At 47.2% G+C, this 15768-nt stretch overlaps 1 protein-coding gene across 6 annotated transcripts in view; it reads right to left on the reverse strand.

The window, feature by feature from the left end:
• The window catches only part of LOC147701408 (zinc finger and SCAN domain-containing protein 26-like), a 308572-nt gene extending 295992 nt beyond the window's left edge, over positions 1-12580 (reverse strand). For 5 of the 6 annotated variants that reach the window (XR_015297461.1, XR_015297460.1, XM_086930093.1 and 2 more), the window contains exon 1: positions 12192-12341. The gene's annotated coding sequence lies outside the window, so the exon portion shown is untranslated. Of the gene's footprint in view, positions 1-12191; positions 12342-12448 lie in introns of those variants that run through there. The other variant, XM_086930090.1, reaches the window with a different exon arrangement.
• Positions 12581-15768: the final 3188 nt, after the last annotated feature.

The raw sequence follows: 15768 nt of genomic DNA on the forward strand, positions 1-15768 counted from the left end.
CTCTAGCCTTGAAGGGAAGCCAGCGGAGGGTGGATAACATCGGTGTGATGTGATCGCTTCTTTTGGCCCCATAGATGAAATGAGCTGCTGAATGGAAGACAGACTTAAGTGGGGACAGGTGAGATTTGGGGAGGCCAGTAAGAAGAGAATTGCAGTAGTCTAGTCTGGAGAGGACCAGCGATTGCACCAGGGTTATAAGGTCCTGCTCCGGGAAGAAGCGACGGATTCCCCAAAGAAGGCGCAGTTGGTAGCGAGCAGATTTTCCAATAGAATTGATGTGGGGAGTTAGATTGAGTTTTTTGTCTAGAATGACACCAAGAGATTGTGCGCTGTCGACAATGATGGGTTTGTTGTTTAGTAGATTCATCTGATCCATCCATGATTGAACCGGGGGAGGAGAGAGTGAGGAGGAGAAGAGGAGGAATTCAGTTTTGGAGGGATTCAGAATCAATTGATGAGATGACATCCAGTTTTGAATGGAGTCAAGAGTAGATCTTAGGATGGAGAGATCATAAGTGGAGGCAACCTTGAGGTAGAGTTGAGTATCATCTGCATAGAGATGATAGTGAATCCCGGATTTGCTTAGGAGGTTTCCCAGTGGTTCTAAGTAGAGATTGAACAGTGTGGGTGCAAGTATAGAGCCTTGGGGAACACCTTGACCCACCGCCACAGGAGAAGAAAGACTGTTCGCTATTTTGATCATTTGAGATCTGTCAGAGAGGAAGGATGCAAACCATTTAAGCACAGTGCCCTCCATGCCCATTCTCTGTTGAAGAATATTGAGGAGGGTGTTGTGATTAACAGTGTCGAAGGCTGCGGAGAGGTCAAGGAGAATTAGCAGACAGGACCCCCCTGAGTCGAGTATCCTCAGCGCATCATCAACCACTTGCAGTAGGGCTGTTTCAGTGCTGCAGTTTTGGATGAAGCCGGACTGACAATTGTCAAGAAGATCATTGTCCTTGATATGACGAGAGAGTTGTTTGGCTACACATCTTTCCGTGATCTTTGCAAGAAAGGGAAGGTTAGTGATGGGGCGGAAGTTGTTGAGGTGATCCGCATCAGCAGTGGGCTTTTTCAGCAGAGGGGTGACCTGCCCAGTTTTGAAGGAGACAGGAAGGGAGCCTTGCCAGAGGGAGAGGTTGATCAGAGTGGTCCAATAGGAGAGGGAATGGGTATAGAAGTCAAAGGCAATGGTACTGGGGATAGGGTCAAGAGAATGGTTGGAGGGCTTTGTTTCGCGTATGCACTTGAGAAGGGCATCTTCAGATATGGGGTCAAAGCTCTGCCAAATGGCTAAGGATTTGCGCTCCTCTGGAGGTGTAGGATGAGCAACCTGATCCACAAGTGATTTCACCTTTCCATCGAAGAAAGTAGCAAAATCCGCTGCTCTCTTTGTAGAATCCTCCACCTTGGAGGTTGGGGGAGAGCAGCTCGGAGTCTTGATGAGATCGAATAGTTTTTTGGGTCTATTTTTGGCGGAATCAAGGAGGGTTTTGAAGTGCGTCACTTTCTCAAGGAAGATGTGCTTGTGGTACTTGGATCTTGCTGTGCGGAGCATGGCTAAATTGTCAGTGGAGGGCACTTGCCTCCATTGCTTCTCCAGGAATCTTAGCTGCTTCCTTTCCTCATAAAGGGATTTGTTGAACCAAGGTGCTGAGGGAGTGGGCCTTATCCTTTTGCTTTTGAGTGGAGCGACGTTATTAATTTCAGCTGCAAGAACTGTGAGGCATTGGGAGGTGAGATCGTCAACAGCTATGTTCGGGTCTAGCCTTGGAAGTGAAAGCAAAGCTGATTCACAGAGGGTACCGACATCAATGTTTTTGGCATCACGGAACCAGGAGATGGCCCTCTTGGGTTGGCCAAGAGTTATAGAGTGTGAAAGTTGAAGAGAGAATGGGATGAGGTGGTGGTCAGACCAATCTACATGAATTGGGGTAATAGTAGAAAGCATACCTGCTTTAGAAATAACAAGGTCCAGGATTGCGCCCTTAGAGTGGGTTGGTTCAGTGCAGTGTTGGATAAGATCATTTGCCGAGAGGAAGGTGGCCAGTGAGTTCGCAGAGGAGTCTTGCGGTGCGCCCCAGTGTAGATTGAAGTCACCCACGATGGTCTGATTGTCACTTTGAGAGTATTGGTCGCTGATGAAGTCTTTGAGATCTTCTATAAACGAAGAGCTACTACTACGAGGCGGGCGGTAAATGATATGGAATCTGAGCGGTGAACGGTGTTGCAATTGAAGCTCAAGAGAAAGGCATTCAAAGGTGTGGGAGGAGCTGTTAGGAGACGCCTTAAGTTGGAGGGCGTTTCTGAAGATGACTGCAACACCTCCCCCCGTGTTTTCAGTTCTGTCATTCCTAAATATGGAGTGTAGTCTGTGTTGGGTTGGTAAGGGTATTATAGGCTGCTGTTGCTCAGGGTGGGTGAAGGTGGAGTGTTAAGAGTGGTAACACAAAGTAGAGCGTGGTGAGTGTAAGTACGGTTGTACCCTGTCACGGACTGTTTGTTTTTCGTTTTTATGTTATCCATGCATTACCTGAATGTATTAGAGCGCATTACTTAAGAAATACATCATTAAATAAGGCATTTAAATTACATTACCCATAGTCAATAGACAGACAGCATTAAAGTAAGGTATAAATTAGAGCAACCATACATATTAACAGAATGTAGAAATGTTCATGAAGGTGCCCATTGATCAAATCGAGGGATAGAGGTAATCTTCATGCCATGCATGTGTAGTTTGGGCAAAGACATTAACTAAAATGTATCCAATAAGAAGGACTTAAGAATTAAAGATAGCCTGTGTAGCGCCCTCTCCAGCCTGGGTACTTGCCAACGATCACACCACACACAAAGCTTGGTATTAAACGTCTTCACTCCTCAGCGTGTAATTGTTAACTGAAAATTCTCCATCATGAATTTTATTACCCGCACCCAAGCACTTACGTCACTGTACTACGGAGTCCATTAGGGGCCAAAAGGATCCCGCCATTTTGTAACTCATAAGACACGAAATCTTTCCCTTTGTTGAATAAAAAGAACAAAGGATACATAGAACTCTGATAAGTCGTTTCGGTGTTCGAATCAATCACCCAGATCTTGTCATGTGAGGTTGTGGAGATACAGGAGAAGTGTCCTCAACTGACACTGGTGACAAAGACACTGGTACAGTGTTTTAGCTCTCCGGGCTCTCAGGTGGATAAGTCTCACTTCTGACATCTGAAGCTGGCAAATGTCGAGGCAGGTGCTTGAAATGTGCAGAATCTCGTGGAATAGACTTTCCAGGATGGTGAACAGTCACCCTGTGTCTTTTACTAGTCACAACCCTCAGCGGATCAGCATCAAAAGGAGTATCAGCCTTGTGTTTCCTTTTTCTGCCTGACAATGACTTGATCTCTTTTAAACAAGGTGCTTTCAGCACAGTGGTGTCTGTCTGCATAGGTCTTCGTGTTGCATTTGTGAGAGGAGTCAGTGCGAAGTTTATCAATGTCAATAGATTTCTCAGTGGTCCATTGTGGCAATTTGGTTCCTATGGCTCTCCCAAACATTAAAGGGGCAGGGCTTTAACCCATGTTAGAATGGGGAGTTAAATTGTATGCACAAACCATAGGTTGAAGAACTGATTTGAGTTCAAGCTTTTCCAGGACACAGACTGCACAATCTTTTTGTATGCATAAATCTCTCGACAACCATTCACCTGTGGCCAAAGAGGTGTACTTTTCTGATGCTTGAAATTTAGATGAGTGATCAAATCTTTAAATTCTTGACTATTGAAAGGCGGGCCATTGTCAGATTTCAAAATTGAAGAAACACCCCATGTGGCAAAAATACTTTCTAATCTCTCAACTACTCTGTCATGAGTGGTTGACAGATCTTCCACAAGGGGAACACTGGAATATTCATCAACAATCACCAGTAGATGATGTCCATTGTTAAGGGGTCCAAAGAAATCAATTGCCGTCTTCTCCCATGCATGCTTTTGATCAGACATGTTTAATAGATGTGGGGTTGTTCTGGATGACAAGCTGTTGCACAAATGATATGCCCATAACTCTTTCAACTGCAGTAGAGCTCGTTTAGTAGCAACAACACCTTGATGTCGCTCATGGGCCAGTACAATAACTTGTTGTCTCAGACTCTCAGGTATGACAATTCTCAACCCTCATAAGATGATGTCTCTGGGGTAACTGAAAGTTCTTCCTGAACATTTTTGAATTTCTGGAATTTAAGGTCATCATGAAGAGGTTGAGTGTGTTTTCAACTGTGTAATAATTTGTTTGAGTATTAACATGTCTCAGCGCTCATGGCAACAATGATTTTTTCCACTGATATGGCAGCAGGGGGAACTAGATTTCTCAATGAAGGTAACATAAGCATCAGCCGCTTTAGAAATAGTACCTGTAGGAAAACAAGGCATTATTTGTGAGGCCTGCACAAACAATGTGTCTACATTTGTCCTTCACTGGGAACCAAACAGCCCATTGTAGCGCTTGACTCTCAGTGGGTAGTGTTACAGAGAAGTCTAAGGCTTACTCAAGGGAGGTGGTGTGGGCTAGTAATCGCCATTTACTAGTACGCAGAAATAACACTCAATAATTGATTGTCCAGTCTATACTTTTCTTTATAAAAAGGAAGAGTATATTTATTACATGCACACACTACTCAATACTATGCATCAATTTACAAATATACATAAGCTGTTGGAATTACTTTGTGACTTTGCATAACATTCCTACCCCTCCAGAAGAGGAGGTGTCTAGTACCACCACTCCCATGTATGCACATCATCTTGCCCCCAAATGCAATGGGTTGACCATAACCTGGAGTGAGGACCCTTCCCACTGGCATCATCCCTGTGGCGGCCCACCCCATTATCTCACCAAGATTTTATGATGGGAACACCTGCCATAGTGACACATAATAACAAGCACGCATACTGGTCACAGGCCTGAATTCCCAGTCGCCGGAGGTCAGGGAAACATCGACATCATTTCCTGGAACATAGCAGGATTGTTCAGTAAAATAAAAAATCATGACTGGCTTGTCTACATAAGGAGATTTCATATTATTTGCCTGCAGGAAACGTGGGAGGTAAGCTGCAGCGCATTAGCACTGGAAGGCTCTAAAATGTATTTTGTTTCTGCGCGCAAATACTCATCAGGGCGAGCCAAGTGTGGCTTGACTACTTACGTGGACCTGAGGCTGCAGGGGAGATAGGAGGATCTAGGCTGGGATTCAGATTGTATGCAGGGGACCCGGTATCAGAATAAGGGTCTAAAATACATTTTTATACATTTTTATAATGCCATCACAGGGTGACAGACCCCAGCCAGTTTGGCCGAGTTGGAACACAGGTTGGCAGGAATTGAAGTGCTTGGGGCATTGAGTGCTCAATTGATGTCATTGGGAAATTTGAACTGTCACTTGTGCCCCCACCTGATCAGTTGTAAGGGGGAATGGTCCTCTTGCCCACTGGAAGAGGGCTTGCACGTAGAACATACCAGGGAGGGAAGCGAGCTAAGCAAGATCCTGGGCATATATGCCCTTACACACACCATGGATCTGACTAGAGTGGGTGAGGACAATCGGATTCACCCAACTTTCAAAGGCAAGGGAAGGGGCACTGTTATTGATTTTATCTTTGTTCCCAGCACATTAAAGTGTTGGATCACAAGTTTTATTGTAGAACCTAGTGCTTTTAGTGACCACAACCCCCTGGTTTTGTCCAAATGGGACCCCAACTCGGTCAAGCATTAACGCCGAAAACAGATCGGCGGTATAATTTCAGTCACCGACCAGGGAAGGACACTGATATCAATGGCACAACTTTTCATAGGGCGTTACTCTCAGAGAACGAACAGCAGGTTTGGAAGTGCCTAGACCCAACAGTAAAGGGGGCAAACTTAATTACAGCATTTGAAGGTGTCGCCCAATGTATCGATGGCCTGCTCAGGTGTAGAACACCAAGAAAGGAACAAGACACCCCTAGGTGGTTTGACCGGCAATGTTCCACTGCCTTGAGTGAATTGAAGTTAGCTTTAAAAACTGTCCCTAAAGATAAAATAATTGTGTCCACTTGTAGGGTGCGATATAAACAGGCATTAAAACATCGCAAAATATCATTACAGCAAAAGGCATGGGAGAATTTAAGAGAAGCGGCCGAGTCAAAGGATGTGACCGCTTTCTGGAAAGTTATAAATGATCCCTGCTTTCAAGACACAAATAAACCCAAGCTTGCATGTCAGGTTTTGCCAGAGTCCTGGCTGGAGCATTTTCAAGGCCTCTACAATCACAGTAGCATTAGCGACCTAGCACCACCAGTAGAGGAAGGAAACTCAAGCTTATCCCAGACACCTTTTTCCCTGGGAGAGATAAAAGCGGGCATTGAGGGCCCATGACATGGAACAAGGCCCCGGGCCCTGATGGGATCCCACCAGACCTTTTAATGAGCCAGATAGAACTTTAGGCGCCCATTTTAACCAGAGTCATCAATACAGCAGTGGAGTCAGGTATGCCAGCATCCTGGTCCACTGCGATAATAGTGCCGATTTTTAAAAAGGGCAACAGGGATAACCCACAATGCTACAGGCCTATCTCTCTCATCGATGTAACAGTGAAAGTTCTGGGGAGGGCCATTCTTAATCGGCTAATGGACTGGGCGGATGAACACGACATAATCTCCGATACCCAGTTTGTGTTCAGGCCGGGCCGCTCAACCACAGATTAATGCCTTAATTTATACCTCTTGGTAGCCAAGTACACCGTCGCTAGTGACAAGACGGTGTACTTGGCTTTCATCGACCTTACGGCAGCTTTTGACCGGGTTAACCGTAAGAAACTGTGGGAGCTAATGGGGCCCCTGGGTGTTGATATAGGTCTGGTTAATATTTTAAGAGCCTTGCACCAGTACAATTCAGCCCAGGTCAGATACAATGAGGGGGAAAATACCACCGATTCCTTCCAATGCTCCAGGGGCGTGAGACAGGGCTGTATCCTGGCACCCTTTTTATTTACTTTATACATTAATGGTCTTGACCAGGCGCTTGGAGCTCTAGGGGTGGACTGTCCAAGGATAGGAAGAAGAGGGATCCCCGTCCTGCTCTATGTGGACGACGCAGTGCTCCTGGCATGCACTGCGCTGGGTCTACAGCACCTCATTGACGGCTTTGTCAATTTCATGGAGAGTTTGGACTTGTCTGCCAACCACTCCAAATCATACATTATGGAGATGGGAAAAAGACCATGTAGGAAATTCAATTATAGGATCAGTACTCATAGTTTGGAAAAAGTGCAGGAATTCTCTTACCTGGGAATTTTATTTGACAGCCGCTTATGTTTTAAAACACTTACAGATGAGAAATGCAGAACATTAACTAGCTCTGCTGGGGTAAAATTGAATTTTTCACATAGGCTGGGTCGCTGGTCACCGGAGCACACATTGAAATTGTATAACGCCATCTGTAATGCCAAAACACTATATGGCAGTGAGGTTTGGGGCTTCATCGACCCACCGAAGATCCAAATTAAAGAAAATAAATACCTACGGCGGATACTCAGAGTCCCCCAGAGCACACCTTCCCATACCGTCCATGAGGAACTGGGCCTCACTTACATTGGAGACAGGATCCAATCGAAACCCCTCACCTGTTGGATTAAAATATGGACAAACCCCGAAGCGGTTTTAAGCCAGCAGATAATAATGGATTGTATCTCCCGGGAGCGGGGGCGGAACATCCCCTGGCTTAAATATGTGAGGGAGACTCTGTCAGGCCTGGGGTACGCTGATTATTTTAACTATCCGACAAAACTGTTATCTCGGTATAAGGCCCTTATCAAGTCGGAATTTTTAAAGAAAATGGCCTCCACCAGGGAAGACAGGGAGCTGGCTAAACCATCGGTGAGAGCCCACCTTTTGGCCAAATCCAGCATGGGCATGGAACCTTATCGTTCATATTTTTATAATGCACAGGACAGATTTTTAATGACTCGATTCAGGCTGACCTACTTCACCATACACTGGGGGATCCCGCGGGGCACATAACATCTAGAGAGTTGAGGGGTCCGTGCGGCTGCGACCAACGGTCTCCGCAGAACACGCTCCATTTCATCTTGTTGTGCCACTACTACGCTCACCCCAGGAAGTTATTTTTAAAACGCATCTTAAACAATGCTAGGTTCAAACAGGCAAAGGTGGCCCTATTGTTCCTAAAATTGTCCGCAGAGGTTTTAACACTTTTTTGTACTGTTAATCTTTTAAGGATGGCTGCAAGACTCAGAAACACAAAAGGCAATGGATGATGGTATTTGATGTCAACTCCTTTGCACTAGCACTCATGCTGTTTTAAATAAGGAACTACGTGGGAGGTAGGTTTCCCTCCCAGCATGATTGAATCACATACTAAGGCCCCAATTCCGACAGACTCTAAATGTAAGCCGCTCACGAATCCCTGATGTTCCATTTTAACCGAGGTTAATTTATATAAGCCCCAAGATGAATTTTATAGATATTTGTTAATATTTCTGAATCAATTGTACATGCACTTTGAAAAAGCCCTGATCTTTGTTGTTTTTTAACTTTGTTGTACTTTTATGGTATTGTTGTATACCGAATAAAGTAGTTTTGATGATGATGATGACACATAACTAATGCAGTAGCAAGAATGCATGTGCACCCTAGCAGAAATGCCTAGCAACATAACCCCACTTTGCTTATGATTTCACAAATCACATGTGACTTCCAGTCCTCAAAAGGAACACCATTCATAAATGGACACCTGTGCAATTACACTTTTCCACCTTTAGGGGGTATCACTTCGGTGACAATCCATGTTTAACCTTGCACACTTCAGTGCAGTCCTAAGCTTCAGCTCCCAGCTGCAGAACAAAAGTTCCAGCATTGGATAGACTTACAAAACATGAATAACCCTTGAGGGGTTCTTTCCTTTAAGTCCCCCAGAGACTGAGGGTGGGGACTTCCCATTTTTGTGCTGGGGAGTCTGCGTTGCTCCTGCAGCTTCCCCTGCACCTTTTCCAACACATGGGCATTACCCCCTCCTCCGGGGGCCACTAAGCGCCAAAACAAGCAGCCTTCCCCATGCCTTGCAAGACATTATGGGGCGCTCAGCAAGTGAATATTAGAGCTGAGAGGCTCGCTGCTTTTGCTGGCGGCCTCACGCCGCATCTGCCCATCGTTGGGGGCCCAGTCCCACCTGAACCCCTTCCACACAGGTGAGTGGGAGAGCAGTTTGAGGAGCCCACCCCCGGCTGCTCCTGCCGGCTTCCCGTCTGGCCAGCACCCTTGTGTGCTTCTGAGGCACAGGGTCAAGAGAGGAGTGATGTGAAGGGTGGGGGGCAAGAGCGCCTCTCACAGGCCTGTAGATTCCATAGGGGACAATTGAACGAGTGAGATGGGCGCCAGGCTAATAGCACAGGAGGGGGCTCTATACATTTCAAAGGCAGGCACCAAAGGAAGTTAACACCTCTGCTAACCTGTTGCTCAACCTCCTTTTATTGCCTCAGCAGCAGCACAGAGCCTGTCAAGAGAATGCCAACCCTTGTATCCTTTTTTAAAATGAATTTTACTGGCACTTTTCCTCACTTTTATTTCTTACAAATCTCGATATCTTGGGGGATCTGACCATTGTATGTTAAAAGCAGTTAAAGTATTTCATAGGTTTACATTCCTGTTGCAGTTGACGCCTTAATCTTTTAAGCTCTGTAAAAAAAATCTTAACTCTGGTTCTACTGATTGGATTTTTTTATTTTTCTGTCACATAATTTATTAAAATTTACTCTGTGTTTTGTAAATTGGTATGGGATTTTTCTTGTGTTGTGATTTGACTTTATTGCGGTTTGTGTGCTGCATAAATGCATTATACATTACCTCTAAGATGAGCCTGACTGCTTTTCTGCCAAACTACTCAGGGTTAAACACAGGTTAACACAGGTTAATTTAGTGACTTTTTTGTGGTTCACCCTGCCAAGGATAGTGGTTGTGCCTGAACGGGGCTTCCATCCTCCCCCTTCCCCTCCCCCCCCCCCCCAAACATGGCTCAGCTTTTGCACAGGGAAAGCAAAACCTTTTTGCTACTCTATCCCTGTAGTCAGCCAGGGGAAATTCTGAACCATCTTCTTAGAAAATGCAGACAGCTACTTTTCATAGTTTGTGACTGTGTTATTTGAGTTGTATTACTGAAGACTGGTGGTTATTAAAAAAGAACTGTGGGTGAGCTTGTCTGTGGCAGTTGCAACTTCACAAAATGTTACTGGAGCTCAATCACTTGGTATTTCTAAATAAGGTGATCTCCTAGCATGGATGTAAATTCTGGACAAGGTGTGTAAAAATTCAAGTTACATGGTCAACATTTAGGGCACAAAATCAGAGCAGACGGTCAAACAAAATTCAGGATAAAAATTTGGGACAAAAGATACTTTTTACAAAAACATGAGAGAAGGTCGCACAATAGTACCTAAGTGGACAGAGACCTAAAACAAGTACACATCGAAATCCTTTTAATTTGGGTTAAAAAGTAGTAAAGCACACAAAGCAAAATTTCACCTCCAATAAAAGTGACAGTTATCAGAGGATTTTGCCCCTTATTATTAATGATAGTACATAGAATCATGGAAAATAGCAATATTCGTTTTAGTTTTTTTGAAAGTGTTCTTTTTATCGAAACTCAGACTTGGGAAGTTCTTTGTTCCCAACAGAATGATGAAAATCTGCACACAAATGTTTCTTGCTGATCTGGATCTGCAATTTGGCTTTAAGAAGCTTAATATCACACCTGTTTTGTGAGTAAGACAATGTACATTTCAGTTGAGGAAAAAACCCTCGCAACAGCAGGATTGCTGCCTAGCAAGCAAAGGATAAATGGCGTGAGTTTTTTATGCTGGGAACGTCGCATTGCAATTTCGTAAAAAGTATTTGGCTATTTCTTCACACATGATAAGTTGGTGCAGGCCACAGCTCACTAAGCAGAAAAAATGAGACTGAATTTATTGAATAGGTATTATAGTTCCAAATGACAGGTCAGGTTAACCACATCAGCAGCCTTGCAGAGCTGGTGAAAGATGAGCATTTCCATTAACCAGCATGGTTCTAATGCTAACAAATAATGGCTTCATGAAATTTCTCCCAAAAATGGGCCTGTTACTTCAGCTGCGGTCTGGAAAGTTTTCGGGGTTGGTTTGCCAAGTGGGGGCCGAGAAAAAAGGGGGGAGGGTCCCAAAACGTGTTTTCCCTATGTTAATTTCCACAGGACCTTTGAACGAGCCTACAGCCTGTACCACTGGACAGATTTACAGCAAAGTTGTCAGAAAGCTAGCTTTCGGTCCACAGATCGTGAATTTTGTTATTTGGTGTAAATCCATTCAGTTGTTTTAGAGATATTAAGCTTAAAACAAATTTGTATATATAGTGACGCAGATCCTCTGCCGTGATTGGCTGGCCGCAACTTGAGAGGAAAGTGTGGCTGCCATTTCGTTCATGGGGATTCTGATCTCAGCGGGAAATGTGTTTTAAAAAAGTGATAGAAGGGTTCAGTGTAGAGGCATCCTCACCCCATGAGACTAATGGAGGCGTCTTAGAGGGACTCCTCATGGGCAAGGAACTGGCCAAAACCTTTTTTCTAAAACTACGAGGGAATTTGTGTGTCCTCCCAGATTCGGATCCGCAGATCCAGACCCCAATAAAAAAATACACCTACTCACAGACCTGCACACCTACTCGCACACTAACTCACACACCCACTTACACAACCGCCCAACTACTCACACATACCCTCACAGCTTTCACAAACCCACTCACAGACCCACAAAACCACTCGCACACCCACACAGCATTCACACACCCAATCACACCCCCATTTACACACCCATATAGTCAGTTAGACACCCACTCACAAACCCTCAAAACCACTCACACATCCACTCACAGACCCACACAGCATTCCCACATCCACTCAGACACTCACGTACTCACTCACAGACCAGCTCAGAAACTCATGCACCCACTCAGACACAAAGACAATGCGAAGCATGGGATGGCAGCATGTCCCTGGGGTTCCGCAGGCCAGGCCTTTGGGCAACTCCCGTTATGTTAAAAAACCATAGAAATTCACTGGGAAAAAAGCAAAGGTTACAGGGCCGTTATAGTTAGGTTTTGAATATACACGCGCTCACAAACCTACCCTAACTCCGTTTGGGGAACCGCTGTCCTTGGGCTTTGCTTTGCGGTGCCGTGAGGGGAACGGCCATCAGTCCTGCTTTGGCGCCGTGAGGGGAACGGCTTTCTGCACCATTACAGCGCCGTGAGGGGAACGGCTTCGCGGCTTCGTCCATTGCCGCCTACAACGCCCAGCAGCCTCCAGGGGAGCCACATCAGTCCAGCGCCAGCCCTCAAAGCGCACGCGCCCCCACGCATCGCGGCACGCGCTCACAGACCTACCCTAACGCCGTGAGGGGAACGGCTGTCCTTGGGCTTTGCTTTGCGGTGCCGTGAGGGGAACGGCCATCAATCCTGCTTTGGCGCCGTGAGGGGAACAGCTTTCTGCACCATTACAGCGCCGTGAGGGGAACGGCTTCGCAGCTTTGTGCTTTGCCGCCTACAACCCCCAGCAGCCTCCAGGGGAGCCACGTCAGTCCGGCACCAGCCCTCAAAGAGCGCCCGCCCCCGCAGGACACGCGCGGATGGCACCGGGCAAAGAGTGGGCCATCTCTGGCCATCAGGGGCTGAAGGAGGCTGGGCTGGGCCTCCCCTCTAAGACCCCCTGCAAGAGACTACTTGAGGCTTGGAATTCCCATCCATGTGGTAACTTCCACAACTCTTTTCAAAGCTTGCCCCGATATTTGTTTGTTAATATTAGAAGTTTCTTGTGGGGCCCTACTCTTTATTATCTCTAATTGTATCTTTCTAAATGTGTTTTAAAATTTGTGGTTGATGTTAGAAATGGGTATTTCTGGTTGGCTGAGGCTTGCTCCACCGCCAGGCAGAAACCACCATTCTAAGTCAGGGCAAGGACGTTACAAGCGTGCGGGCGTTTCTCACCTCCCAAAGAGGGCTCCGGGCTTTTTCTGAGGCTGGGGCAACCCAAAGGTGTGCGGCTCAGAGGTAAAGGGGGGCAGGGTGCGGGCGGCCCAGCGAAGCGGGGGCGGCTCAGAGGAGAGCGGCGGGGGCGGCCAGGCACGGGCTGCAAAGGGGGGTGAGCGGGCACACTTCAGGTGGCTCCAACGGCACCTGGAGGTCAGACAAGTCCCGGCAACTTGGCAGGGAAGGCACAATAGAGTCCACTGGTCCTGGGACTCTGGTCAGGGGACGAGCTCCGCATCAAGCCCTTGGAGATAGTTTTAAGCACCAAATAGCAAATGTAGCACACAACCAGTAACCACTGGTAAAAGGTAAGTACCACCTACGCAACCCTAACCACCTTAGGAAAGTATCAGGCAGGGAACCATGAACTCACTAGCATAACTATACTAGGAAAAACAACCACCTAAGCATAAAAATACATTTAGGGGTATGGGCCAGAAACTTTACACATGATGCATAAAAACACATTCAGAGGTGTCAGAACACAGGGTGCGCAAAACATACTACACACAGTACATTTCCTAACACCCAAAGCATTAGCGCATAAATCATAATATCACATAAATCACATTTAGCGCAGAAATCACATGTAGCACATAACTCACATCAAAGTCCAGGTTGGGCCACTGCGCCATAACCTAAACATAGCAGCTGCCCACTACTTGCTGGGCAGCTGAGGGCATGGACAGAACAGGGTCTAAACGCTGCAGCTGGGGAAGGCCAAGGTAGGGATGAAGGAGTGCGACTCACTCCCGAGTCCAAAGTACATGTCCATAGGAAGGAAAACATAAACGGAGCAGTTGCCCACTACTTGCTGGGCAGCTGGGAAGCAAATTGCGACAGGGGCTCTCACTAGCCCCTCAGGAACCAAAACTGCGCAAACTGGGAGCCTTCTAGGCTCTAGAATAAATACTGCACACCTTGGAGCCCTCTAGACTCTGAAAATGAATATGCCTCTTGTGCGAGCCACGGAGGCTCTAGAACAAATAATGTGCCCATTGGAGTCCTCTAGGCTCTGAAAACGAATGTGGGCCTTGGGGCCTAGTGGGCTCAAAATACAATAATGCCCCCGGGAGCCTTGTGGGCTCCAAACAAATATTGCCAATCTGGGGGGAGCGGCCCGCTGTCCACTGGGGCCTCTCTCCCTCACCAAATAGTGCCGCAATGATGATAGGGCTACTAGGGGGGGGGGGGCGGGCACCGACAATGTGCCCCGACGCCCTCCCTCTCCCCCAAGCAACGCAAAGGGCCCCACTCACCAGCTATGTGGGACTCCTCTGGTCGGCGGTGCGGGACTTCTCTGCTGGGGCTCCCTCCAGGACACGGGAGCCCCACAACACCTCTGCTCCTCTCTGCTGGCGGCCCGGGGCTCTCTCCACTTCACAGGAGCCCCGGGCCGCGGGAGGATGCCACTTCTTCTTCCTGGGGGCTTCAGGAGGCGGGGTGGGCTCCCAACCTCCTCTCTCTCTCAAACTGCTTCCGGGGCATACTCGGGACATCTGTCCGGCGGTCCCGCCCACAACCAGGCGGGCCACGGGCACGGCGGCCATTTTTTAACACGGCTCGGGCTGCGGCGGTGATTCTCGGCACTCAACGAGTGGTAGGCTCCCTCTAGGATAAAAATAAAGAGCGGGCATAATCGGGGTGGGCACCCGAGGTTAAAGTAATTAAATGAGCGGGGTAGGCACCCGCTGGACGTACCAATTCCAAACGAAGACGCAGGGTGGGCACCTGCACATGGGGGGACATAATAAATTAGCAGGCACGACGCAGGGTGGGCATCTGCGAGGGGCGCAAAAGGGCAGGAGCGCTTCCCACGGGGAAAATGCCAGCGTTCTGCCAAGAGAAGCACAGAAAGCACCAAAGGCCTTAGTAATAAACCCTACAGCAAGAAGGGTCCCAGGAACACAGCCCCCATAGGTGAAAAGGGCAAGCGAAAAGGTCCCTAAAGGAAAAGAAAGGATCCTGGGGCAAGGAAAAATCCCCTAGTCCTTCCAAACCAGGCAGAGGGGTCCACATGAAGTCTTCCAGAATCCAGGGCAACCAGGGGCTGGGCAGGGCCCAGGGAGGCAAGCCTTCCCCTGAGCCCTAGCAGCAGCACGCCCCTGGTAGATTCAAGTCAGGAAACAAGAACATTTTACAAGAGGTCACAGCCTCTTTTTATACACACATTTCCTTTGTCTAAAGGTTCAGGCAAGGGGCGAACCAGTGTCACGATGTCCTGGTGCTCCAACGCTTCGCAGGGGCAGTACTGACGAATGTCCCGATCACCCCTCCACCGGTACCCTCGCTTCAAGAGCAAGACCACCAGCAGCAGGGAAAGGGGAAGTGGACAGAGAAGAGAATACCTGTACTTCGACTGGCACCTCTATCTTCTAGTGACTGCTATATTTCTTGCCGTCTACTCTGAAGGTGCCTAATACACAGAAGGGAGAGAAGCAGAGAATATACCACAAACCTTTCTTCACTACGCAGACTGTTCTTAAAAGGGTAACAAAACTTGTCCTACCAGTTTCAGCCCAGGTATTTGCCTCTCTTCTATAATGTGTATTGTTTATCTGGCTGAGCTTCCTGCAGTGAAGACATATGCGTACATTAGAATCTCTACCCCAGATAATTCCTCCCACACTCTCGCACTCTCCCTCTGACTGAACTAGTACCTGTGAAGCCTTTTGCCC

Source organism: Lissotriton vulgaris, chromosome 7 (genome assembly GCF_964263255.1).
Source record: "Lissotriton vulgaris chromosome 7, aLisVul1.2, whole genome shotgun sequence".
NCBI lineage: Eukaryota > Metazoa > Chordata > Amphibia > Caudata > Salamandridae > Lissotriton > Lissotriton vulgaris.